The 25,105-nt window shown below is 45.1% G+C and overlaps 2 protein-coding genes across 24 annotated transcripts in view; both read right to left on the reverse strand.

The window, feature by feature from the left end:
• Window positions 1–21,788, reverse strand: part of CERS3 (ceramide synthase 3) — a 145,768-nt gene extending 123,980 nt beyond the window's left edge. For 3 of the 23 annotated variants that reach the window (XM_054667230.1, XM_063794419.1, XM_054667228.2), the window contains exons 1-3: window positions 20,556–21,002; window positions 17,173–17,313; window positions 4,470–4,728 (exon numbers count right to left, since the gene is read on the reverse strand). The gene's annotated coding sequence lies outside the window, so the exon portion shown is untranslated. The other 20 variants (XM_063794414.1, XM_054667229.2, XM_054667224.2 and 17 more) reach the window with 18 other exon arrangements.
• A 55-nt stretch (window positions 21,789–21,843) lies between these two features.
• The window catches only part of LINS1 (lines homolog 1), a 57,250-nt gene continuing 53,988 nt past the window's right edge, over window positions 21,844–25,105 (reverse strand). The window contains exon 10 of the transcript XR_010151561.1: window positions 21,844–21,918. The gene's annotated coding sequence lies outside the window, so the exon portion shown is untranslated. The remainder of the gene's footprint in view (window positions 21,919–25,105) is intronic.

Consider the following 25,105-nt stretch of genomic DNA (forward strand, 5'->3'; position numbering starts at 1 on the left):
AGTGTAATCTACACAACAATCACTTAGGAAAATTCAAGTTGCATACAATTTTATAGTCATCATCTAGAAAAGCTCTGAAGTTTTACTCTTACACAATTAGTTATAGTCCAGAATTCCACATAAGGCGGATCTCTGTTGGAATCAAGCCAGGTAAAGCAAGTTACAGCTAATGGGATAGGAATAGCTCATTATGAAACCCTGTAACTTTGACCCAAAGTGGAATATAGTAATGATCCTCTGATGTGAACATTACAAATGAAAATTGCTAATCTGCAGAATTTGACATTTGTTCAGCATCAGCATATTGTATGCTTTTAAAGTTTTTAATCATATGTCAAACAAGAAAACAAACTTTGAGGGGAAGAAATTGAAGCCAAGTTAGTTATTAAATGATGTCAAGTAATCTTCATTATTGAAGAAAATGTTTTCAGAATTTTTTTGCTTAAATTTTGAAATGATTAGTTTATTGTTCAGCCTGTGTCAGGGTCAATCTAATCAACAAGTATTTATTGACTATCCAGTAAAATATGTCTGGCAAAGAAATCAAAATAAAACAAATAGACCTTATCCCAGCAGAGAATTAAATGGATTATCACATATGATTTTTCTTCACTAAGTACTTCATCTTAGAACCTGAATATAGTAAGTAAAAGTGGTTTCAAGCTCCTTAATATTTTACCTCTTCAAATAACCTAAATGTATGCCTTACCTGTGAATTTTACACTTTTTCCATTAATGAGAAATGTATGCATCTTTTGGTTGTGTTTTCATATTATGCACATACACACGTGTATGAATGTGAGTGTGTGTTTACCAATCCTGAGCAGACAGATTTGGGAATTTTGGTTAAATATCTTAGTTTCCTGGTATTTCCTAAAGATTTAACTCAGAAAACAATAAAGAGGAAACTTTCCATTAGATTGAAACATATAATCCACCACCAGCGCAAATCGTCTCCACAGATTTTCCAGTGGCCAGGTAGGCCAAAAAAATAAATAACCAGAATCCTTTAATTTTATATTTAAGTAGCAGGAAGATACTCACAGATGAAGAAATTTTAAATTCTCATATTTGGGAAAGGTAAAATTTGTTTCATGGACATCCAAGCCAAATCTCCTTCTTATCAGAGCTATTTTCTATTTATTAATGGAAATTCTCAGCCTTGAAATTATGATAATAACAACCTTTGGAAGTGATCTAACTGAAGCCCATTTACAATTGAACATCTGTCCACCATCAACAGAAAGCCCTGTGGAGAACTGTGGCTGTTACAGTTTTGTTACAAGGTCAAAGATTCTTAATCTCTCCGTTCACTTGCCAATTGGGGTTTTTATACGTAAGCCCTAATTTATTTATTTTAATTAGACTTTTAGCTTCATTTATGTTTTCATCATTGTAAATTCCAGCTACAAGGACAAATCTTAAGGCAGCACATACAGTGTGGCTGTAAAATGATGGGCTTGATTGTTGCACAGGACTTAGGAAAGTAAGTCCCACTACTTTAGAATGCCTTCTTTCATATTGCCAACTGTCTGGTCTGTCTAGGGTTGGCACAAGGATTTCTTCAATCATCCTGGGTCCATCCAGTAAATAAAACCATAAACTCGGGCTGTATAAGATCAATTAGATCGCTGTATTGTGTGTTGAGGTGTTTCCAGGAGAAAGAAGAATCTACCTGCATCTGATTCCAGAGAGAGCTTCTCTGTGTTCCCCTCTGCTATCTCTCTGCTATGATCTGCAGTTTCTCTGGATTCAAACATAGAGATAGATTGCCAAAACACCATTCTTGATGCCAGCTGGCCTACTTGATGAACTTGACTGCAGGCTTTTTGCCAAAACGTAAGTCAATCGTTTTTGTCCCAAATCCATCCTTATAAAGGTGACACCCGCAGGTCAATCTTTGCATCGCATCCCATAAATTCGTGTTGGGGAGGGCTTGGAAAGGCCAAGCTTCTTGTGTGGATGGCTTGGGGCCCAAGATAAATGAACAGTTGCCACGATACACTCCGTGCTCTGTGAGCGGAGGGAGCTCCCTTGGAGCCAGCCCAGCACCCTCCTCCCATGAGCACTCTGCCAGCTCCTGGCAGTGCTTCTGCTGTGGTGTGGAGGCCAGGGAAAACCTACATAAACTGTGTGTGTGTGTGTGTGTGTGTGTGTGTGTGTAAAAACAACTTTCCTGGCCTACCACAACAAACTGACTTTTGAAAAAGAAGTATCTGACGTTCTTGCTTTTTGCTTGATTTTACTATGCTTTGGGGGACTTTTGGCATAGGACATTCATTACTTTAAGAGGCTGTTTGAAAGCTGGATCAGCTCCACAAAGAAAGATAATCACAAAGTGATTTCCCAAGAAAGTACACTAGGATATAAGGAACAAGTACCAGTGGAAAGGCAACTCCGTGAGGGCAGGGACTTGTCTACTTTGTTCACTGGTGATACCCCCAATCCTAGAACAGGATCCAACATGTCAAGAGCATGAAGAAATCACTGCAAAATGGAGAAATGAATACTGTTTACCAAGGGCCTACCCTCTGTCAGGTCCTATGGAAGGCATTTGACATACCCTGCCTTTTTATGTCTTATAATAAACAACCTCGTTTGATGGATGTTATAATAATTATTTTATAAATAAGGAAACTGAGATTTGAAGAACTGCACTGAGGCCAGGTGTGGTGGGTTATGCCTGGAATCCTAGTACATTGGGAGGCTGAGGTGGGCAGATCACTTGAGGCCAGGAGATCGAGACTAGACTGACCAACATGGCGAAACCCCCATCTCTACTAAAACTACAAAAAAATTAGCTAGGTGTGGTGTCACATGCCTATACTCCCAGCTACTTGGGAGGCTGAGGCACGAGAATCGCTTGAACCCAGGAGGCAGAGGTTTCAGAGAGCCAAGATCATGCCACTGCACTGCAGCCTCAGTGACAGAGCAAGACTCCATCTCAAAAAAATAAAAAAGGAATTTCAGTGACTTGCCAGGGTCACAGTTAGTAAGCAGGAGGCAGGAATTTGAATTTTGATCTGTCTTTCTAGTCAATGTTCTGTCCACCACACCAAGCCTTCCTCCAACAGCAGAAGCAGGTGATAGATTGATTGATTGATTTTGGCCTTTTGTTATAAGACACCAAGTTCGAGTATTTGAATATTATCATAGCTTCAGGAATCCCTCCACACAAGGACCCTGTAGGGGGTTAATGGAATAGAATGGGAATATAGAATGAGCTGAAATCATATATCTTAGTGTGCAGAAATGCAATAAAGCTGTGGCTTTCTCACATCCCTACTGTACCACTGTAAATCTCACTAAGCCTCAATTCCTCGTCTGAAAGTGGCGTATCATGAGCCCTAAAGGGGAAAATGCACGTACACACAGCAAGGACTTAGTAAATGTAGATTAGTATTAGCCCAGAATGATCTTCAAACTTATGTAAATCAATTTGATTGATATTTTAGAAAAAGGCAGAAATATTGTGAATGAGAGGGCCACATAATTATTACCTTTTTGAACATATACATATTTTCTCTTTAAAGAACTTGTCTCTTTTTCCAGAAATTCTACTGAAGAAATTATAAATGGAAACCCCTTTTAAGAAAAACAAAAGGCTTGTAGGGGGGAAGGCAATGAAAATGTGAAGTTTAAAGTCAAACACTCACTTATGGTAGAGAAGGCACTTGAACATTGTGGGTTAATGAATAAATTAAAATTCATTATCTGGTCAGCCCTAAAGCTTTATTTCCCTTGTTTTGTGTAAAGGTTTCAAAAAAATAAAAATGCTTAACAGAACATTCTTGCTAAACATTTGCTTGGATCAGAAAAAGTAGTTTGATTTTGTTTCACTTTTCTGCATGAGACTGGCAGCCTTAGAACTGAACAGCTAATTTCTCCTGGCATGACATTGAGCACTACATCTCTCAAGACAGAAGCAGCTTAGGAAGGCTTGCCACTGTGGGGTGAGCAAGTCCCACCTTGTTCTCAGCTTAAGGCACTCTGGGATGGTCTGAAATGGCCTTTGCCACCTGGCAAAGATCTGTGCTGACCCCTTTCATTCCACCTGGAGTCAGGGCTTTCCTGATAAACCAAGCTATGCTAAGCATTCAGCCGTGTGTGATTTCACTGCCCAGACCTTTCTTCCTAACCCTCAATGAATCAGTTTAAACTCGCCCGAGAGCAATGCAGGTCAGGAGTGGAAGTTTGGACTCGACATTTACCCTCTACTACTAAACACTTCCAAGCAAAACTCTACAAAGCAAAGGGCCCCAAGTCTGTCTTTTCTGTACGTCTCCCAAACATCAGACCAAAAATGAACATTTCTTCATTTGTCTGCCTCTCCCCCAATCTCCGTCTCCTCTCCCTCTCTCTGTCACGCACCCAGGCACACATACACACACAAGCTCACACGCGGAATCACGGCCACCTTGGTTTTGAAAGTCCTCAAATACTAACCACATCCATGGGATGGCGCCTACCTTGCTGAAATGTCAGTCCACAAAAGTGCCCCTTGCTTGTGAAGTGTAGTCAGAGAGCAGCTTCCAATGTTCCAACCAGCTTCGTTCTCAGAGAGCAGCACAACTCATCTCTGTGTAAGACCTGAAATTCCTTCAGAGACCCACCCTCCAAAGTTGCGAGTCAAGATTTCTGACTGAGGGCAGTCAGTGACGTGAGGCGAAGCTGCTGGATGGCACCCTCGGGTTCTTCCTGATGGGATGTTGCTTCCTGTTTCACCACCTTGAGAAAAGAAAGCTGGAATTCAGTGAGACATTGAGTTACAAATGCATCAGTTGCCTCATCGTTGTTGCCTTTTGGTGCACACAGTCATCTGTCAACTGCTGAACAGGATGATCTTGCTGTTTGTATTAAAAGGAAAGGGCTTATGCGCAGAGAGAACCCCAAAACACCAGTCACAACCCTGCACTGTCCTAGGAGCTGGTTCGACAAGTATGGTACTCTCCAGAAAACAGGCAGGGCTTCTTGCTAACTAAATCACCACCATGCCACAAAACCCATCCACTAAGGAGCATTGGTCCACAGGAATGTGATTTCTCTGCCCGCTTCCTAGGAATTGAGAAAACGATCAGTTTTTTGAAGCATATAACTGCCAAAAAATACAATAGTCTGGCAATCTTTTCTTCTTAGAACAGTCAGATATAATTCGCATTTTTATTTGTTTGTCTCTAAGAACAATCATCATAGACAAAGACAGACAAGCTCATTAGTATCAGGAAATAAACATTGTTGCTTGTCTCTGTGTGCTTGAACCACTACAATTTCAAAGGCAAGTGTGGATGCATTTTGTAGTGTTTATTTGAGATATTGTACCTTTGAAGCCATTTTCACTTTCTCTTGCCTGAAGATGAAACAACTCTGGGCTTGGATTATTTAAAGGTGCTCTGACAAGTAGAGAGCTTCAACAAGTTGATTCCTGTATCTCTCACAAACCAAACATCAGCAGTACCACCCACACTGAGAGCCTGATTCTCATTAGCTGTCTTCAACTGCTGAAAGACATTTTTCTTTTTTCATCAGCTAATAGATGACCGCAAATTAAAAATGGACTAGATGCAGATAAAGGGAAACACCAGTTTCAAATTCATTGAAGCTCCAAAGTTTCTCAGATTTCACTAATGAATTTAGTTCAAAGAGAGAGGATTGATAAAGGCCCTTCCTTTCACTGGGTACTTCTCACTCAGGGCTTCCTGGTCTGCCTTTCTCTTCGAAGACATTCTGTTTTTCAGTAATGGGCTCATACATTTTTAAAACCATCTGGCAGAAGGGTTGAATTTAAAGCAGACTGGCCCCTAACTGAGGTAGGCTCAGTTCAGGTCTGCCTCATCTTCTGCCAGGAGACCACTGCAGAATTGGTTTCCTGACATGAGGCTTCCATCTTCATCCAATTGTCACCTAACTCATATTCCCATTCTCATTTCTTTTTCTTCTGCTGATTAAACTCTACCAGCCACCTTCTACCTATAGGATCAAGACCAGACTCCTTGGCACAATGGCCTGCTCGCAACCTGCTGCTCCAGGACTTCCTTTTGCCCTTTCCCACTAGATTCCAGACACAACAGTGGGCAGCTTCTGGGCCCTTGCCATGAGCTGCTCTCTCGCCTCTGTGCCTAATGAAAGTCTGAATCCTGCTCAAGCTTCCCTAGCCTCGGCCCTCTCTGTTCTGTGGGTATACCTTTATTGCAACACCTACTACTCTATCACAACTTAACTGATTTTTGTATCTGCTTCCCCACTACTTTGGGAATCCTCACTGGACAAGCCTTAGATCTCTTTCTACCCCTGGAGCTCAGCTGTTCAATACTGGTCAAACAATTAGTACCCAAAATAGTGATCATCCAACACTCATTTTCACTCCGGGGATATCTCGGGAAAAGAATGTCCTGAACCCTATTTTGGACTCTCTTTCTCAGAATTAAACAAGCCAAAAGAATATTGGGGAACAAGGCTGGGAACAGTGGCTCACACCTGTAATCCCAGCACTTTGGGAGGCCGAGGTGGGAGGATCCCTTGAGGTCAGGAGTTTGAGACCAGCCTGGCCAACGTGGTGAAACCCTATCTCTATTAAAAATACAAAAAATGAGCTGGGCATGGTGGTGGGTGCCTGTAATCCCAGCTACTCGGGAGGCTGCGGCAGGAGAATTCCTTGAACCCAGGAGACAGAGGTTACAATGAGCCAAGATCACTCCACTGCACTCCAGCCTGGGTGACAGAGTGAGACTCCTGTCTCAAAAAAACAAAAAACAAAAAACAAAAAAACCAACATTGTAGAACCACATGTTTTCATGCTTTGTTTTAGTTACTTCTACGATGAAACACATGTTATTTGCTGATAAAATATAATGTTCAAATCAAATCGGAACTATTTAGACATAGTTCTATAACTCCTGTTAATCAAAAGAACCCCGTCAGCATCTGCTGTCTTTTTTGAGTCACTGTCAAGGTGTAATTCTTCCCCCTTCTTCAGGGGCAAGATGTAAAAATGAGGCTATTGCACAACTTGTGCTAGAGGAATGGGAGTGAGGAACTCGGAGGGTTTGCTGGTGAAGACTTTGTGGGAGCTGTGGGAGTGAGGAACCCAGAGGGTTTGCTGGTGAAGACTTTGTGGGAGCTGTGGGAGTGAGGAACCCGGAGGGTTTGCTGGTGAAGACTTTGTGGGAGCTGTGGGAGTGAGGAACTCGGAGGGTTTGCTGGTGAAGACTTTGTGGGAGCTGTGGGAGTGAGGAACTCGGAGGGTTTGCTGGTGAAGACTTTGTGGGAGCTGTGGACCTATGTGTAAGTCTAGTCATCTCCACAGCTCCTCTGAGGAAAATAACCCAGGGCAGGAAATAGGCTGTGTGTGGAGTTGAAAACAAAAGCAAATATGGTTATCTCAAGGATTCCTAAGGTGATTCCTTTTTTCTTCTCTTTCTTACTTGTGCCTCACCATAAATGTATCAGTGCATTGCTAAGAGAAAAGATAGAACCCCAGGAAGCATTAAAGGAAAGAGCAGGATGCATGCACGTGGGTATCATTTCTCCTAGGTAGTACTTAGCTGTTTCCTTTTATGAGAAAATGGAAGCAGTGAGTTGAGACATTAAATCAGTTTTATATTGTGAATCCTCATTAATAGGTATTAAATCACTTATTAGCATGTTAATGATTCATTGCATTTTAAAAAGTGAACGTCGGACCTCTGACAAATGAAATGTAGACAATTAAGCATGACAGTGGAGAGGTGTTGTTGGGAGCAGTAGGGGTGCATTACAAAGCGGGTACCGGGTGCCTTTCACCTAGTAAATTGGGAAGGAGAAGGATAGGAGCAGTGTAGACCAGAGACAAACCCAGTCAAGGTTCTGGAGGGCCACTTAGGAACTAGAAGAGGAAAACACAGTAAGCCGGATGCAGGAAAATTGAGTGTGGGCTCCAGCAGCAAGACACAGTGCCAAAAGCTCTCCCAGCCAAGGGCAGAGGTCCCACAGTTGCATGGGTGTAGATGGGGAAGAAGCGGAAGCGGGCAACTTCTAAGTTGCGTTTTATGCTTTCAGCCCATCCTCAACCTCGTTTCCTAGAGAAGAAAATGTAAGAATCAACAGGCTTTTCCCTCAAAGGAAGGAATCCCTTCCAAGAAACTTAACAAATACAGTTTTTGCCCCATTGTTCTTAACCTAACCGGCAAAATTTTTGAGCTTTTACTATCAGCAAACTGTTTTCTTCTCATGTTTTATCCTATCATTTTCATAGATGTTCCAAATGCTATTTGTCCACAGACAGAAATTTAAGTCAAAATGCTACCAAACTGCCAGGTGCGATGGCTCATGCCTGTAATCCCAGCACTTTGGGAGGCCAACACAGGAGGATTGCTTGCGTCTAAGAGTTCAAGACCAGACTGGGCAACATGGCAAAATCCTGTCTCTACAAGAAAAAAAAAATAATAGCTGGGTATGGTAGCTGTGATCCCAGCTACTTGGAAGGCTGAGGTGGGAGGATCACCTGAGCCTGGGAAGTCAAGGTTGCAGTGAGCCATAATCGGCCCAATACACTCCAGACTGGGCGGCAGAGTAAGATCAAACTGCATTCTTTAAAGAAGTGTGTGGAAAAACTCCTGTTGGATAAAATGAAAGAAGCAAATGTCTTCACAAGTGGTTCCCCACGACACTGGGAATTCTCAAGGGACATGACTTAGCCATCTTCATATCCCTGGATCAATACCTACCCCGCTCAAACGTGAAGCCTATGTCTTATTGTCATAAAGTCATCTCCCCTCCCTGCCACAATGATTCCTCTAGATCCCCACACGGATTATAGGATGAGAGGACCTGAACTTCATCCTCCCTTCCCCAGTCCACTCCGCTTCCACACTCACCCTGGCCCAGGGTTGAAAGTCTCTTTGCCGGATAACCTGAGAGGCCACTTGGTGAGAAAGTGAGAAAACTGAGGAGAAGACCCTCTGCTGTCAAATTAGTTGGGAGAACAACTGCTTTCCTGCATCCAGACTCACCTGGGGGCCTCCCTCCCTACAAACTCCAGCCCCTCTCCTGCTTCATTTTCCTCCACATCACCTGTCACCTTCTAATTTACTGTATCTCTTATCTGCCTCTCCCCCACGTAAGCTTCAGGAGGACGGAATTTTCGTCTGCCGTGTTCAGTGCTAAATCCCCAGGGGTTAGAACAGTTCCTGGCACAGAGTTGACACTTGATACTGACAGAGTACATTTATGTATCTATATATTTGCCACTGTGTCTCTTCCTCTCTACCACAGTAGGTAGTTACTTTTTGAAGGCCAATTCATTGGGTTCTTTTCTTTTCTTTTCTCTTTTCTTTTCTTTCTTTCTCTTTCATTCCTTATTTCCTTCTTTCCTTCCTTCCTTCCCTCTCTCTCTTTTTTTTTTTTTTTTAATTGAGTCTCGCTCTGTCACCCAGGCTGGAGTGCAGTGGCGCAATCTCAGCTCACTGCAACCTCCACCTCCCGGGTTGAAGCGATTCTCCTGCCTCAGCCCCCCAAGTAGCTGGGATTACAGGCACGTGTTACCACCCCCAGCTAATTTTTTCGTGTTTTTAGTAGAGACAGGGTTTCACCGTGTTAGCCAGGATGGTCTCGATCTCCTGACCTCGTGATTCACCTGCCTCGGCCTCCCAAAGTGCTGAGATTACAGGCGTGAGCCACCATGACCAGCCCACTGGGTTCTTTCAAAACTTGAAGTCAGTATGCTGTGTCATGAAGGAGGTCAGCTCTACTCTGAGTTTGCTGGGAAATAGGGAGATTTTTCCCTTGAAGAGTTTAGTCAATACTGAGAACTTCATGCAAAGGAGTCTTAGAATTAATTAGCATGTACTCTGGGAAGGCTGCAGTGCTGTACGCAGGCCAGACCATGTCACCATGTGAGCAGGCTCTCAACACGACTGTCTCTCTCAGCTCACCACTCCCTCTGAGGGCTGGCCAGATGGGTAATGGCCATTTGTGCATACAGCCCCTGGTTACAGGTGTGGCTGTCAGTGATGGGACAGGACATGACTCAACTTGCCTCCTCCAGAAAATATTCATTGCTAACCCTCAATACCATTTTGTGCTCACTATGTGACCTTATTCTTTTTAGCTGTGTGACTCCAGACAAGTCACTTAACCTCTCAGTCCTCAGGTTTCTCAACTGAAAAATGAGGAAAATAATAGTGATACTTACAGAGTTGTAAAAACATTGAATGAGTTAATATATTGAAAAGCACTTAGAACAATACCTGGCTCAGAGCAAGCACAGTGTGAATGTTAGCTGTGATTATGCTTATGATGACTATAATGATTATTAGTATTGTCAAAGGAAAATAAATCTTGGGGCCCCAAAAATCACTAAGCTAAAGGGAAAAGAAACTGGAAATCGCTTAGGGCAAACCTGCCTCCCATTCTATTCAAAGTCACTCCTCTGCTCACTGCGATAAATGCACATCTGATGGCCTCATTTGGAGAGGCTAATCAGAAACTCAAAAGAATGCAACTCAAATTGCTTAGGGCAAACCCTAAGCAATTTCCAGTTTCTTTTTCCCTTTAGCTTAGTGATTTTGGGGCCCCAAGATTTATTTTCCTTTCACAATACTAATAATAATTATAGTCATCATAATCATAATCATAATCACAGCTAACATTCACTCTGTGCTTGCTCTGAGCCAAGTACTGTTCTAAGTGCTTTTCAATATACTAACTCATTCAATGTTTTTACAACTCTGAAATTTGTCTCTTATCGACCTATGACTTGGAAGTCCCCTCCCCACTTCAAATTGTCCCACCTACACCTCAAGTTGTTCCACCTTTCCAGACTGAACCAATGTACATCTTACATGTGTTGATGTCTCATGTCTCCCTAAATTGTATAAAACCAAGCTGTGCCCCTACCACCTTGGGCACATGTCTTCAGGACCTCCTGAGGCTGTGTCATGCAAGTGTGTCCTCAACTTTGACAAAATAGACTTTCTAAATTAACTGAGACCTATCTCAGATTTTGGCATCCATAGTATATTTAATTAATTTTATTTTATTCTTATGTTACTTTGTAACAGACTTTATTTTATGCATATAGACTTAGTTTCTCCACTTAAATTTTGAGTACAAGGATTGTGTAAAGTTTCCAAGTTGCAGGCATTACTGTTCTCTGAACATAGCGTTCAGTCATTAACTCATTCAGCCAGTATTTATTGGGTTCATACTATGTGCCAGGCACATCACATCTTTTGAAGGAGCTAAGGATGTCAAGAATTAAAATATAGCATGACTGCCAAAACAGACACAAGCACACACTCACACAGATGAGCAAAAGTGTTCACACAAGTGCAGAAAGAAGTATCCATATGTGCACGGGAAGTGGGGATATCCCTATGCTCATATGTAAGCACGATTAGAAGTATCCATATGTGCGCGGGAAGTGGGGATATCCTATGCTCATATGTAAGCACGATTAGAAGTATCCATATGTGCACGGGAAGTGGGGATATCCCTATGCTCATATGTAAGCACGAATTAGAAGTATCCATATGTGCATGTGAAGTGGGGATATCCCTATGCTCATATGCGCGCGGGAAGTGGGGATATCCCTATGCTCATATGCGCGCGGGAAGTGGGGATATCCCTGTGCTCATATGCGCGCGGGAGGTGGGGATATCCCTGTGCTCATATGCGCGCGGGAGGTGGGGATATCCCTGTGCTCATATGCGCGCGGGAGGTGGGGATATCCCTGTGCTCATATGCGCGCGGGAGGTGGGGATATCCCTGTGCTCATATGCGCGCGGGAGGTGGGGATATCCCTGTGCTCATATGCGCGCGGGAGGTGGGGATATCCCTGTGCTCATATGCGCGCGGGAGGTGGGGATATCCCTGTGCTCATATGCGCGCGGGAGGTGGGGATATCCCTGTGCTCATATGCGCGCGGGAGGTGGGGATATCCCTGTGCTCATATGCGCGCGGGAGGTGGGGATATCCCTGTGCTCATATGCGCGCGGGAGGTGGGGATATCCCTGTGCTCATATGCGCGCGGGAGGTGGGGATATCCCTGTGCTCATATGCGCGCGGGAGGTGGGGATATCCCTGTGCTCATATGCGCGCGGGAGGTGGGGATATCCCTGTGCTCATATGCGCGCGGGAGGTGGGGATATCCCTGTGCTCATATGCGCGCGGGAGGTGGGGATATCCCTGTGCTCATATGCGCGCGGGAGGTGGGGATATCCCTGTGCTCATATGCGCGCGGGAGGTGGGGATATCCCTGTGCTCATATGCGCGCGGGAGGTGGGGATATCCCTGTGCTCATATGCGCGCGGGAGGTGGGGATATCCCTGTGCTCATATGCGCGCGGGAGGTGGGGATATCCCTGTGCTCATATGCGCGCGGGAGGTGGGGATATCCCTGTGCTCATATGTGCGCGGGAGGTGGGGATATCCCTGTGCTCATATGTGCGCGGGAGGTGGGGATATCCCTGTGCTCATATGTGCGCGGGAGGTGGGGATATCCCTGTGCTCATATGTGCGCGGGAAGTGGGGATATCCCTATGCTCATATGTAAGCACGAATTAAGACCACAGAGAAGATTGACTCTCAAGATTTACTATTTCATATCCCACGTCCATGAAGTAATAAGTTGTGCATTTTGTTTTTTATGCTTGTTTTTGAGACAGGGTTTTGCTCTGTTGCTCAGGCTGGAGTGCATCAGTGTGATCATGGCTCACTGCAACCTCAACCTCCTGGGCTCAAGGGATCCTCCTACTTTAGCCTCCCAAGTAGCTGGGACGACAGGCACATGCCACCATGCCTGGCTAGTTTTTGCATTTTTTGTAGAGACAAGGTTTCACCATGTTGCCCAGGCTGGTCTCGAATTCCTAAGCTCAAATGAACTGCTCACCTTGGCCTCCCAAAGTGCTGAGATGACAGGCATGAGCCACCACGACTGGCCTAAGTTGTGGATTTTAAATGAGGAGCTAAGACTACATAATATGAAATTAGGAAATGGACAGAAGTCGGCAGATAAAGTTTCCACCTCCCCAAATAACCAATCCCATGACTGTCTTAGTCTGGAAGATAGAACTTAGTAGCTTCAATATCCACAATTCCTTTACTGAACACTGGGCTGGGCACCTCAGTCAATGTTCCATGTGCTTTGAATATATTTATATGAGTTGCACCACCACTAAACAGATAGGAGGAATAAGGAGGTAAAAGGGTGATGAGTGTCTGAATAATATCTGGGCTGTTGATACCATGTCATATCTGAACAGGACAATGAGGAAACAAAATGCTTCTTATTCACCTAGCCATCATTCATCTGACACATGTATTGCACAAGGTGCTTGAAATACAAAGATGAAGGCAATGTCCCTGATCTTAAGGAGATTATGACCTAGCTTTTCCCTCTTCCTCCTATTCTACCACCTATCCCATATCCTACCCTGCCACTTGCTAATACAGAACTGGGAGAACTACTTGGGAAACCTAGGACACTCAAGAAGGGGTACCCTCTCTTCAGCCTGTGAATTCTCTAGTGGGATTTTTAAAAAAGCACAAGGGGGTGCCCTGTGAAAAACACAAGCTAGGCTAAGGTTTGTAATGTCAGCCAACTATGACCCATTCCCAAGAAAAAGACACTCACACTGTCTGCCTTCTCATTAACAAAAGATTTGGTTGTTCCAGAGAGCATTAGAGAAATGTAGACCAAGCTTGAGGTTGAAGTGAGCATGTGTAGCATTGTGGCTGTTTGGCAGTGTATTAGTCCATTTTCATACTGCTATAAAGAACTGCTTGAGACTGGGTAATTTATAAAGCAAAGAGGTTTAACTGACTCACAGTTCAGCATGACTGGGGAGGCCTCAGGAGACTTACAGCCATGGCAAAAGGTGAAGAGGAAGCAAGGCAGCAGAAAGGAGAAGTGCCAAGCGAAGTGGGGAAGAGCGCCTTATGAAACCATCAGATCTCAGGAGAACTCCTTCACTATCACATGAACAACATGGGGGAAACTGCCCTCATGATTCAATTACTTCCATCTGGTCTCTCCATGGACATGTGAGGATTATGGAAATTACAATTCAAGATGAGATTTGGGTGGGACAACCAAACCGTATCATCTGCCCATGGCCCCTCCCAAATCTCATGTCCCTTTCACATTTCAAAACCAATCATGTCTTCTCAATAGTTCCCCAAAGTCTTAATTCATTCCAGCATTAACCCAAAAGTCCAAGTCCAAAGTTCCATCTGAGACAAGGCAAGTCCCTTCCATCTATGAGCCTGTAAAATCAAAAGCAAGTTAGTTACTTCCTAGATACAATGGTGGTACAGGCATTGGGTAAACACACCCATTCAAAATGGGTGAAATTGGCCAAAACAAAGGGACTACAGGCCCTATGCAAGTTGGACATTCAGCAGGGCAGTTAAATCTTAAAGTTCCAAAATAACCTCCTTTGACTCCATGTCTCACATCCAGGTCACACTGATGCAAGAGGTGGTTTCCTGTCATTTTGGCCAGCTCTGTCCCTGTGGCTTTGCAGGGTACAGCCCTGCTCCCAGCTGTTTTCACAGGCTGGCATTGAGTGTTTGTGGCTTTTCCAGGAGCACAGTGCAAGCTGCCAATGGATCTACCATTATGGGGTCTGGAGGATGGTGGCCCTCTTCTCACAGCTCCACTAGGCAATGCCCCAGTGGGAATTCTGTGTGGGGACTCTGACCCCACATTTCTCTTCTGCACTGCCCTAGCAGAGGTACTCCATGAGGGCTCTACTCCTGCAGCAAATTTCTGCCTAGACATCCAGGCATTTCTATACATCCTCGGAAATCTAGGCAGAGGTTCCTAAACCTTGATTCTTGACTTCTGTGCACCTGTAGCCCCAACACCACATGTAAACTTACAAGACTTTGGGCTTGCACCCTCTGAAGCAATGGCCTGGGCTCTATATTGGTCCCTTTTAACCATGGCTGGCATGCAGGGCACCAAGTCCTGAGACTGCACGAAGCAGCCAGGCCCTGGGCCGAGCCCACAAAACCATTTTTTCCTCCTAGGCCTCTGGGCTTATAATTGGAGGAGCTGCTGTTAAGACCCCTGACATGCCCTGGAGACATTTTCCCCATTGTCTTGCTGATGAATGTTTGGTTCCTTGTTACTTATGCAAATTTCTGCAGCCAGCTTGAATATCGCCTCAGAAAATAGGTTTTTCTTTTCCATTGAATCATCAAGCTGCAAATTTTCTGAGCCTGTATGCTCTGCAATTCTTTTAAACATAAGTTCCAATTCCAAACCATCTCTTTGTGAATGCGTAAAACTGAATGCCTTTAAGAGCACCCAAGTCACCTCTTGAACACTTTACTTTTGAGAAATTTCTTCCACTAGATACCCTAAATCATCTCTCTCAAGTTCAAAGTTCCACAGATCTCTAGGGCAGGGGAAAAATGCCACCAGCCTCTTTGCCAAAGCATAGCAAGAGTCAACTTTATTCCAGTTCCCAAGAAGTTCCTTATCTCCATCTGAGACCATCTCAGCCTGGACTTTATTGTCCATATCACTATTAGCATTTTTATTAAAGCCATTCAACAAGTCTCTGAAATGTTCCAAACTTTCCCACATCCTCCTGTCTTCTGAGCCCTCCAAAGTGTTCCAACCCCTGCCTGCTACCTAGTTCCAAAGTTGCTTCCACATTTTTGTGTACCTTTATAGCAGCACCCCACTCTCTGCAGTACTAATGTACTGTATTAGTCCATTTTCATACTGTTATAAAGAACTGCTCAAGACTGGGTAATTCATAAAGGAAAGTGGTTTAACTGACTCACAGTTTGGCATGGCTGGGAAGGCCTCAGGAAACTTACAATCATGGTGGAAGGTGAAGAGGAAGGAAGGCACTTTCTTCACAAGGCAGCAGGGAAGAAAAGTGCTGAGTGAAGTGGAGAAGAACCCCTTATAAAACCATCAGATCTCAGGAGAACTTGCTCACTATCATGAGAAGAGCATGGGGGAAAGAAGAGCATGATTCAGTTACTTCTACCTGGTCTTTCCCTCGACACATGTGGATTATGGGGATTATAATTTAAGATGAGATTTGGGTGGGGACACAAAGATTAACCATATCAGGTAGGCTTGGTCACTCTTTGGTCATTTCCAGACCCTCTCAAGGGGAAGATCAAAACCGAATGCATTTCCCCTTATCAGTTGCTTCTGTGCCATCAAAGCATACCAGGAGAGCTGGCCATCAGTGAGACTGAAAGTGGTGCTGAGATTCCAGTCCTAGGAGGCTGTTTCCCTTCCCTTTCTGGTCCTGAGGGGGAGCTGTCCTCCTGCTTGCTATTACCAAGTAATCTCAAAACACAGCCCCCATCAAATTACTTTCTTGCTCCAGAACTATGGCTTCTTTATGCCGATTACATTAAACCTAAACTTCTAGGATTATCTATTTCCTAAACCACCCTCTGAAGTTCAATCCCTACCCCACGTGCCCCACCTTACTGTCCACCAAACCCAATACTATTGTCCCCTTTGGTTGAGCCCACTGGCTATGATCACTCTGACCTTGGCTCAGGCCCCATCTGTGATCCCTTGTTATCCAAGTCCCATCCCTTTCCTCTGGGAAACTGCTTCTCAGATTAACCTTTCTTGTCCAGGCGCAGTGGCTCATACCTGTAATCCCAGCACTTTGGGAAGCCGAGGTGGGTGAATCACCTGAGGTCAGGAGTTCGAGACCAGCCTGGCCAACATGGCAAAACCCTGTCTCTGCTGAAAACACAAAAAATTAGCCGGGCGTGGTGACAGGCGCCCGTAATCCCAGGTACTTGGGAGGCTGAGGAAGGAGAATTGCTTGAACCCAGGAGGCAGAGGTTGCAGTGAGCTGAGATCGTGCCATTGCACTCCAGCCTGGGTGACAGAGCAAGACTCTCTCTCAAATAAAAAAAAATTAACCTTTCTCTTCCTAAACTCTTTATGCTAATTATCCAAATTACACCATTAGCCCCATTTTATATGCAGCTTTATTCTTTAACAGTATAGCACAAACTGCTTCTGCAATACAACTTGATCAGAGTTGCGTGTGGCACACGTGTACCTATGTGCGCATACAGGTATGTGTTCTGACTCCAGCAAGCTCTTCATCCTATGAGCCCAGATCTCACCCCAGAAACACTGTTGGGTTGACAAGAGACCCTCAAATGTATTAGTTAAGAGTGGATAACACACTCTTACCTGAGGATGATATCAAACTCTGAGCAGATTATGTCTCTCCCCCTTTGTTTCAAGCTACGTATACTTTCTCCTGCTGTTCTTCCTTCTTTCTTTGGTGTTTTCATGTATTCAACAATGATTTACTATGCACTTTCTATGAGTCTAAAAATAGAGAAATCACAGTGAACAAGGCAGATACCGTCCCTGCTTTCCAGCTACTGAGAGTCTGTAGCTTTGGTTAGAAAAAGCTAGGGCATCCCTGAATGCCAGCAGACATTCACTGTCCCTCTGTGGGGGTCTATCAACAGATCAGCTGAGCTATGGGGCAAGCAGCAAGTGCTGGGGTCCAGTATCTTGGAAGGCACTTAAGAGATATGAAGAAAACCATAACTTACTAAGTTGGTTAAGAAGTGTCCCTCAGGCAGGTGGATCACCTGAGGTTGGGAGTTTGAGACCAGCCTGACCAACATGGCGAAACCCTGTCTCTACTAAAGATACAAAAATTAGCTGGGCGTGATGGCGCATGCCTGTAATCCCAGCTACTCCTGAGGCTGAGACAAGAGAATTCCTTGAACCCAGGAAGCGGAGGTTGCAGTGAGCCAAGATCGTGCCACTGCACTCAAGCCTGGGTGACAGAGTGAGACTCCATCTTAAAAAAAAAAAAGTGTTCCTCACTGGCTTTTACTAAGACCTTAATAAGGAAAAGGAAACTGGAAAGAAACTGGAATCTTTGTTTTTTTAACCTCTGTTGTACTGGACCAGTTTTGAATTAGAAATTTAGATGTGGGCTAGCCTGTTTCTTTGTTGGGTGCTGTTTGAACGTGTTCTGTAAGACAGGATAATTTCTATTCACTTATCTTTGTTCAGACAGATGACTCATAGCTTCCCTGAAATAAACTTGCCAAAAATTAGTCTCTCATTAAAAAAAGGAGTAAAAATTAAATTTACTAAAAAGTAGTAACATGTCACAATATTTAGATAAATAAATTATAACATTCATTCATTCATTTGTGGAGCTCTCATCAAAGCAGTTATGACAACAGTAAGTATGGTAAAAATAAAAATAATTTGCTTGATCCTGTTAAACTCTCTGCAAGGCCTATTTACAAAATGGGATACTAGTCATTTACAATTAAATGTCTGGACTAACCATTAGAGGATAAATGGTACACCAGGAAATTATTTCCTAGAAATAAGGTCCATACTTTCAGCTATTTAAATCCTTAAAATCAAAATCAACCAATGAATCAATCAAAATAGAAAATATAAAACTAATTATTACAATAAGCATTAAGTGCTTCAACCTTTGCTCAAAATTAAAAAAAAAATCTTTTATCAAAACTGAAATGAAAATTATCTGACTTGTTAATAATGAAACCCCTTCAGCCTCAGGAATGAACTATTATCAAGATCCTAAGCTTTCTGAAAAAGTAACATAATAACTGGACTAGAAAAGAAAACTCTTGGACTGTTGAACTTCTTTACTTTGTTCCAGCAGAAACAATGTAAAGCAAAAGATCCTTATTTGGTCACGCATGGCAACAGTAGAAGTAATGTATAAATCATGCGTATTTTCATGGTAACAATAATGGCTCATGGCTTCCATAATCGGCAACCGCCACAGTGACCGTTCTCACATATTGGAGCAATTCTGCCATTGCATTCCTTACAAGTCAGGAATGATCTATTCTTAGTGTGATAGATCAGACACCCAAATGCATGCCATGCTAATACTATGTAAAGTAAATATAAAACATGGAGCTAATTAGTGCATAAAATACCACTGAACTCTTCTATAGTTCCAATGGTGGAAATAATTAGTATGCAATAATTATTACTACCATAGGGCACTTTCTGTATATGTAATGAATTTGTCCTGGTTCAAACTCAGTAACAATTTTAAGAATGTAATTCACAATAAATACATGTTACGTCATGATCTAATACAAATACCCCTACAAATATATATGTATATGTATGAACATATACATATATATATAAACATGTATATAACTGAAACCACATTTTCATAAAATAATACTTATCTATGCTATCTCTTTGTGATAAACTCTGTTGCCTATTCAGGTCAAATTTTTTTGTTTGTTTGCTTTTGAGATGGAGTCTTGCTCTGTCACCCAGGCCGGAGTGCAGTAGTAGGATCTCAGCTCACTGCAACCTCCACCTCCTGGGCTAAAGTGATTCTCCTGCCTCAGCCTCCTGAGTAGCTGGGATTATAGGTGCCCACCACCACACCTGGCTAGTTTGTATTTTTAGTAGAGGCAGGGTTTCACTATGTTGGCTAGGCTGGTCTCGAACTCCTGACTTCAGGTGATCCACCTGCCTCAGCTTCCCAAAATGCTAGGATTACATGCATGAGCCACCACACCTGTCATATTCAGGTCTAATTGAGACTGTTTATTTTGAAAACTGTTGGTGTGGACCCTGGCACTGGTTTTCTGACGGTTAATGCATGACGATGCACACTGACGCTGCCCAAACCAACCTAACTGGACTGCTTTACCATCTCTACACTCCACATACTACTTAGATTTTGTTCTCATTTCAGGTGATTTAAAAACATTTTCTAATGAGAGTTTTGAAATCAGGGGTAAGCTCAAATATCAGAGTGATTCAGTCCTCTGAACTACGACCACAAGAGAAGGCTTCCTTCCTTCCTTCCTTCCCTCCCTTCCTCTCCCTCCTTCCTTCCTTCCTTTCTTTCTTTTTTTTTTTTTTATTAGAAGTTTTGCTCTTGTTGCCCAGGCTGGAGTGCAATGGCGCGATCTCGGCTCACTGTCACCTCTGCCTCCTGGGTTCAAGCGATTCTCCTGCCTCAGCCTCCCCAGTATCTGGGATCACAGGTGCCCACCACCACACTCGGCTTATTTTTGTATTTTGAGTAGAGACGGGGTTTCACCATGTTGGCCAGGCTAGTTTCAAACTCTTGACCTCTGGTGATTCGCCCGCCTTGGCCTCTCAAAGTGCTGGGATTACAGGCGTGTGCCACCGCACGTGGCTGTGGGTGGGTGCCTTTCTTACCTTTGAGGTCCTAGCATCTATAATTCTGGACCCTTGATACATGTTTTGAATTTGAGTATAAGTAAAAGGGTATCTTTAGTGTTCGTTTACTCATGATACAGGGCTAATAACTTCTACCTGGGAAAAACAAAGCACACTGCAGGAGGCTTTGTAGCCGGGGTAAAGGGGATGGTGGCAGTGGAATCACGTCCAGGCCTCCAGCACATTTCAGTGCTCCCCACTGAATCCCCCACCTCGGCACCCAGCAGGAACCTGGGCCGGATCCCTGTTTACCTGGGTGGGGTTAGCGTCCAGAGGAGGGGGGCCCAACCCAGCAACCCTCTTCTCAATTTGCAACATAGAAACCCACGAAAGTAATTACAAACTTGTTAACCGCTGGGCCCTGTAGCCCTGGAGCGCTCCTAACGGACTTTGCAAGGCCCAGTACACAGGGGCTGCCGCGAGGGGGGAGCGCGACTGGGCCCCAGGACACCATCTGTGCGAGCACGGGGACTCTGGGCCTTGGCCTGCGAGGGAACAGGGGCCCCCTTTCAGCCTCGGCCCTAGCCTGGACAGGGACAAGGACTTTAGGCCTAGGCCTGTGCGGGGTCACGGGCCCTCTCTCGGCCTTGACCTGGGCCTGCGTGGGGACTCGGGCCCTCTCTGGGCCTTGACCTGGGCCTGCGTGGGGACACGGGCCCTCTCTCGGCCTTGACCTGGGCCTGTGCGGGGTCACGGGCCCTCTCTCGGCCTTGACCTGTGCGGGGTCACGGGCCCTCTCTCGGCCTTGACCTCCGCGGGGACACGGGCCCTCTCTCGGCCTTGACCTGGGCCTGTGCGGGGTCACGGGCCCTCTCTCGGCCTTGACCTGTGCGGGGTCACGGGCCCTCTCTCGGCCTTGACCTCCGCGGGGACTCGGGCCCTCTCTGGGCCTTGACCTGGGCCTGCGTGGGGACACGGGCCCTCTCTCGGCCTTGACCTCCGCGGGGACTCGGGCCCTCTCTCGGCCTTGACCTCCGCGGGGACACGGGCCCTCTCTCGGCCTTGACCTGGGCCTGCGTGGGGACTCGGGCCCTCTCTCGGCCTTGACCTGTGCGGGGTCACGGGCCCTCTCTCGGCCTTGACCTGGGCCTGCAAAGGGACAAGGACCCTCGGCCGGGGTCTGGGCGGCACCTGCTGGGGGCGCGGTCGGGCAGCCCCACACACCGCGGTGAGCAGGGCCTGAGGCCCTCTTCCCTCCACCTGCCGTCCCCGCACCCGCCCCGGGCCCGCACCTGCCTCCTCCTCCGTCCTGGGCCGAGGCGGGTCCGCGAGGCCGGGCGAGGGGTCCCCGCAGCGGTGCATCCTGGGACACTGCCCCTCCAGCCCGGGGGCGAGGGATGCCCGGGTGTGGGCCGAGAGAGCGCCCAACGACCACCGGCTCCCTTCCTGGGTGCCCTTTTCAGGTACTGCGCCTGGACCACACTCGTCCTACACTGGCCTCGCGAGGCACCATCACTCGTGACTGGGTGAGAGGGGCTGAGCGGCTCACCTGAGCTGCACAGCTGGTACCCGGGACTGCTGAGGTTTGCACCTGGGCCTTCCTTGATTCCGAACCCAGCGCCTTATACAACCTCTTCAGAAGGTGAAAACACGAAGGGTCTACAGGCTGTTGATAGGAAGGCGAAGCCCTTCTGGAGTAAGTCCATAAGCACCCATGGATTATCTCAGCCAGCAAGCCCAGGTCTGCAGCCATTTCCCATTATGAGGCTGAATTAACAGAGACGGAAAAATAGAAAATAGATAAGGCAATGAAAACATCCCCAGCAAGAGAGAACAGGGAGCATTGTTTCTCTGAATATTTGATTAAAATACAAATCTAGGCAAACCATTTACATGCAGTGAGCTGTGCTGGCACCACTGCACTTCAGCATGGGTGACAGAGTGAGACCCTGTCTCCAAAAGACAAAACAAAACATTTACAGAGGAGACAGTGTAGCAGAGTAGGGGAAAACAGGCATGATAGCCATACAGCCCTGGGTTTAAACTCGACTCATTCACTAACTTTGGGATGTGTGACTTCAGGCTTTTTAGTGCTTTTTTTTCTATTTTATTTTATTTTATTTATTATTATTTTTTAAGATGGAGTCTCACACTGTCACCAGGCTGGGGTGCTGTGGCTCACTGCAACCTCTGCCTCCTGGGTTCAAGCGATTCTCCTGCCCCAGCCTCCCGAATAGCTGGGACTATAGCCACGCGCCACCACGCCCAGCTAATTTTTGTATTTTTAGTAGAGACAGGGTTTCACCATGTTGGCCAGGATGGTCTTAATATCTTGACCTGGTGATCCGCCTGCCTTGGCCTCCCAAAGTGCTGGGATTACAGAAGTGAGCCACTGCGCCCAACCTCTTTTTTTTTTTTTTTTTGGAGACAGAGTCTCACTCTCACCCAGGCTAGAGTGCAGTGGCACAATCACAGCTTACTGCAGCCTTAACTTGCTGAGCTCAGGTGATCCTCTCGCCCCAGCCTCCTGAGTAACTAACGACAGGCGTGAACCACTATACCCGACTAATTTTTGTATTTTTTTGTAGAGATGGGGTTTCACCATGTTGCCCAGGCTGATCTCCAACTCCTGGGCTCAAGCAATCTGCCCACCTTGGCCTCCCAAAGTGCTAGGATTACAGATGTGAACCTCCACACCCAGCCTTGTTAGTGCTTTTTAATAGCCTTTTGACACACTAATTCCCTCATGAGTAAAACCTGCTTTGGATGTAATGAATTGAATTGACATGGAAGAAGATCAGATCGGGTATGAAGAAGTAAAGAGGACCAGGCGTAGTGGCTCATGCCTATAATCCCAGCACTTTGGGAGGCCGAGGCAGGTGGATCACCTGAGGTCAAGGGTTCGAGACCAGCCTGACTAATATGGTGAAACCCCCATCTCTACTAAAAATACAAAATTAGCCGGGTATGGTGGTGCATGCCTACAATCCCAGCTACCTGGGAGGCTGAGATCTGGGAGGCAGAGTTTGCAGTGAGCCAAGATTCTGCCACTGCACTCCAGCCTGGGTAACAAGAGCAACTCCGTCTCAAAAAAAAAAAAAATGTGGGATGGGTTTATAAAAGACATCATATTGCCATTAACCAAAAGAATGGCAACCAAAAGACACACTCTGATATACAAAGTCTCAGAAAATATATCTTTCTTCTTAGGAAATTGTTGGGATGCATACATAACCCAGCCATTTTTCCTGGAAACATTACCAAAGAAAGGAACACAAATTAAGATTTTTTCATTAGACACATCATGAAATAAAGACTAAATAATAAATATAATGGTGATAACAAAATGTAGTGTAAAAGTCAAGAATAAAATTTAAGGAGAAGATGTATAGTGTAAAAAATCATTGGGAATAGCAATTTGGTTTAAAAATTCAAGTGAAATTAACAATGGCCAGAAAGCTGGAGGGGGCAGGAAGCCCATTACATGCATACTTTACTTCAGTCTTGGCTTTGATGACTAAAAAAAGGAATTTTCAAGCATTTTTTTGAAAAGAGGAGAAAAGTGCCTGGGTGCAGAGGCTCATGCCTGTAATCCTAGTGCTTTGGGAGGCTGATGTGGGAGGATCACTTGAGGCTGAGTTTGAAACCAAGCTGGGCAACATAGTGAGACCCTATCTCTATAAACAAATGTAAAAGGCTGGGCATGGTGGCACACACCCATAGTCTCAGCTACTCGGGGGGCTGATAGGGGAGGATCACTTGTATGCAGGAGTTTCAAGGCTGCCGTGAGCCACCATGATTGTGTCACTGCACTCCAGCCTGGGTGACAGAGGTAGACCCTGTCTCCAAAAAACTAAAAAATAAAAGCATAGAAAGGCAATGATTTGGCTGGGCATGGTGGCTCACACCTATAATCCCAGCACTTTGGGAGGCTGAGGCGGGCAGATCTCTTGAGGTCAGGAGTTGGAGACCAGCCTGGACAACATGGTGAAACCCTGTCTCTACTAAAGATACAAAAGTTAGCTGGGTGTGGTGGTGCACGTCTGTAATCCCAGCTACTCAGGTGGCTGAGACTGAATTGTTTGAACCCAGGAGGTGGAGGCTGCAGTGAGCTGAGATTGTGCTACTGCACTCCAGCCTGGGCGACAGAGTGAGACTTGGTTTCAAAAAAAAAGAAAGGCAATGATTTAAAGCAGATATGTTTTCCAAATAACTATAAGAGAGAAATACAAATCCCTAACAATCCATATGCAACCCAAGAGAAAACAAAGGAAACACTACAATAAAATGACAAATATGTAATTTATGACAAGAAAAATTATTTAAGAGGTTACACCTATGTATGTTTTACTTTAATAAAAAGGAAAAAGAGGCAAAACCTTGTCACTTGTGTTTGTAGTATAAAATTCCTTTATTATCTGCTACTTATAAATAATCAGACCAAAGAAATTACACCAAAAGGTTTAGACTAAAAGTCACATAACGTAGCAGTGGAACCTCAAAGCCTGGCCTTGGATTATCCCAGTGCACTTTCCTCTACATGCTACAGGTTTTTTTTTCTTAAAAGATACAAAGCTTTATTAAACAAACCTGGAATCAACATTATTACATAAATTAGACAGCAGTAAAAATTTCCTAGGGCATATATACAATCACAGTGATTTCCATGGTGCAACAAACAGACAAGACTAAAAATAGGCACTCCCCTCCCCGACCCCCCATGAGAAGGCGAGATCACCCCACAGGGCTCCCAGTTCCAGCTCGCCAAGGGGTGCACAAACCTGCAAAGGCACTCTGCTTGTGTGCATGGCATCTGGCAGCAGTCACAGGGGCCCCAGAAGCACATTGACAACATGGTGAGGCTGCCCAGTGTTCAGCACAAAAAAAGAATTCAGCTACGACAGCTGAGCAGAGCTCAACAGCCATCTCAGAGCACAAGGACTGTGGAAAGGCT

This window comes from Pan troglodytes, chromosome 16, assembly GCF_028858775.2.
Source record: "Pan troglodytes isolate AG18354 chromosome 16, NHGRI_mPanTro3-v2.0_pri, whole genome shotgun sequence".
Lineage (NCBI taxonomy): Eukaryota > Metazoa > Chordata > Mammalia > Primates > Hominidae > Pan > Pan troglodytes.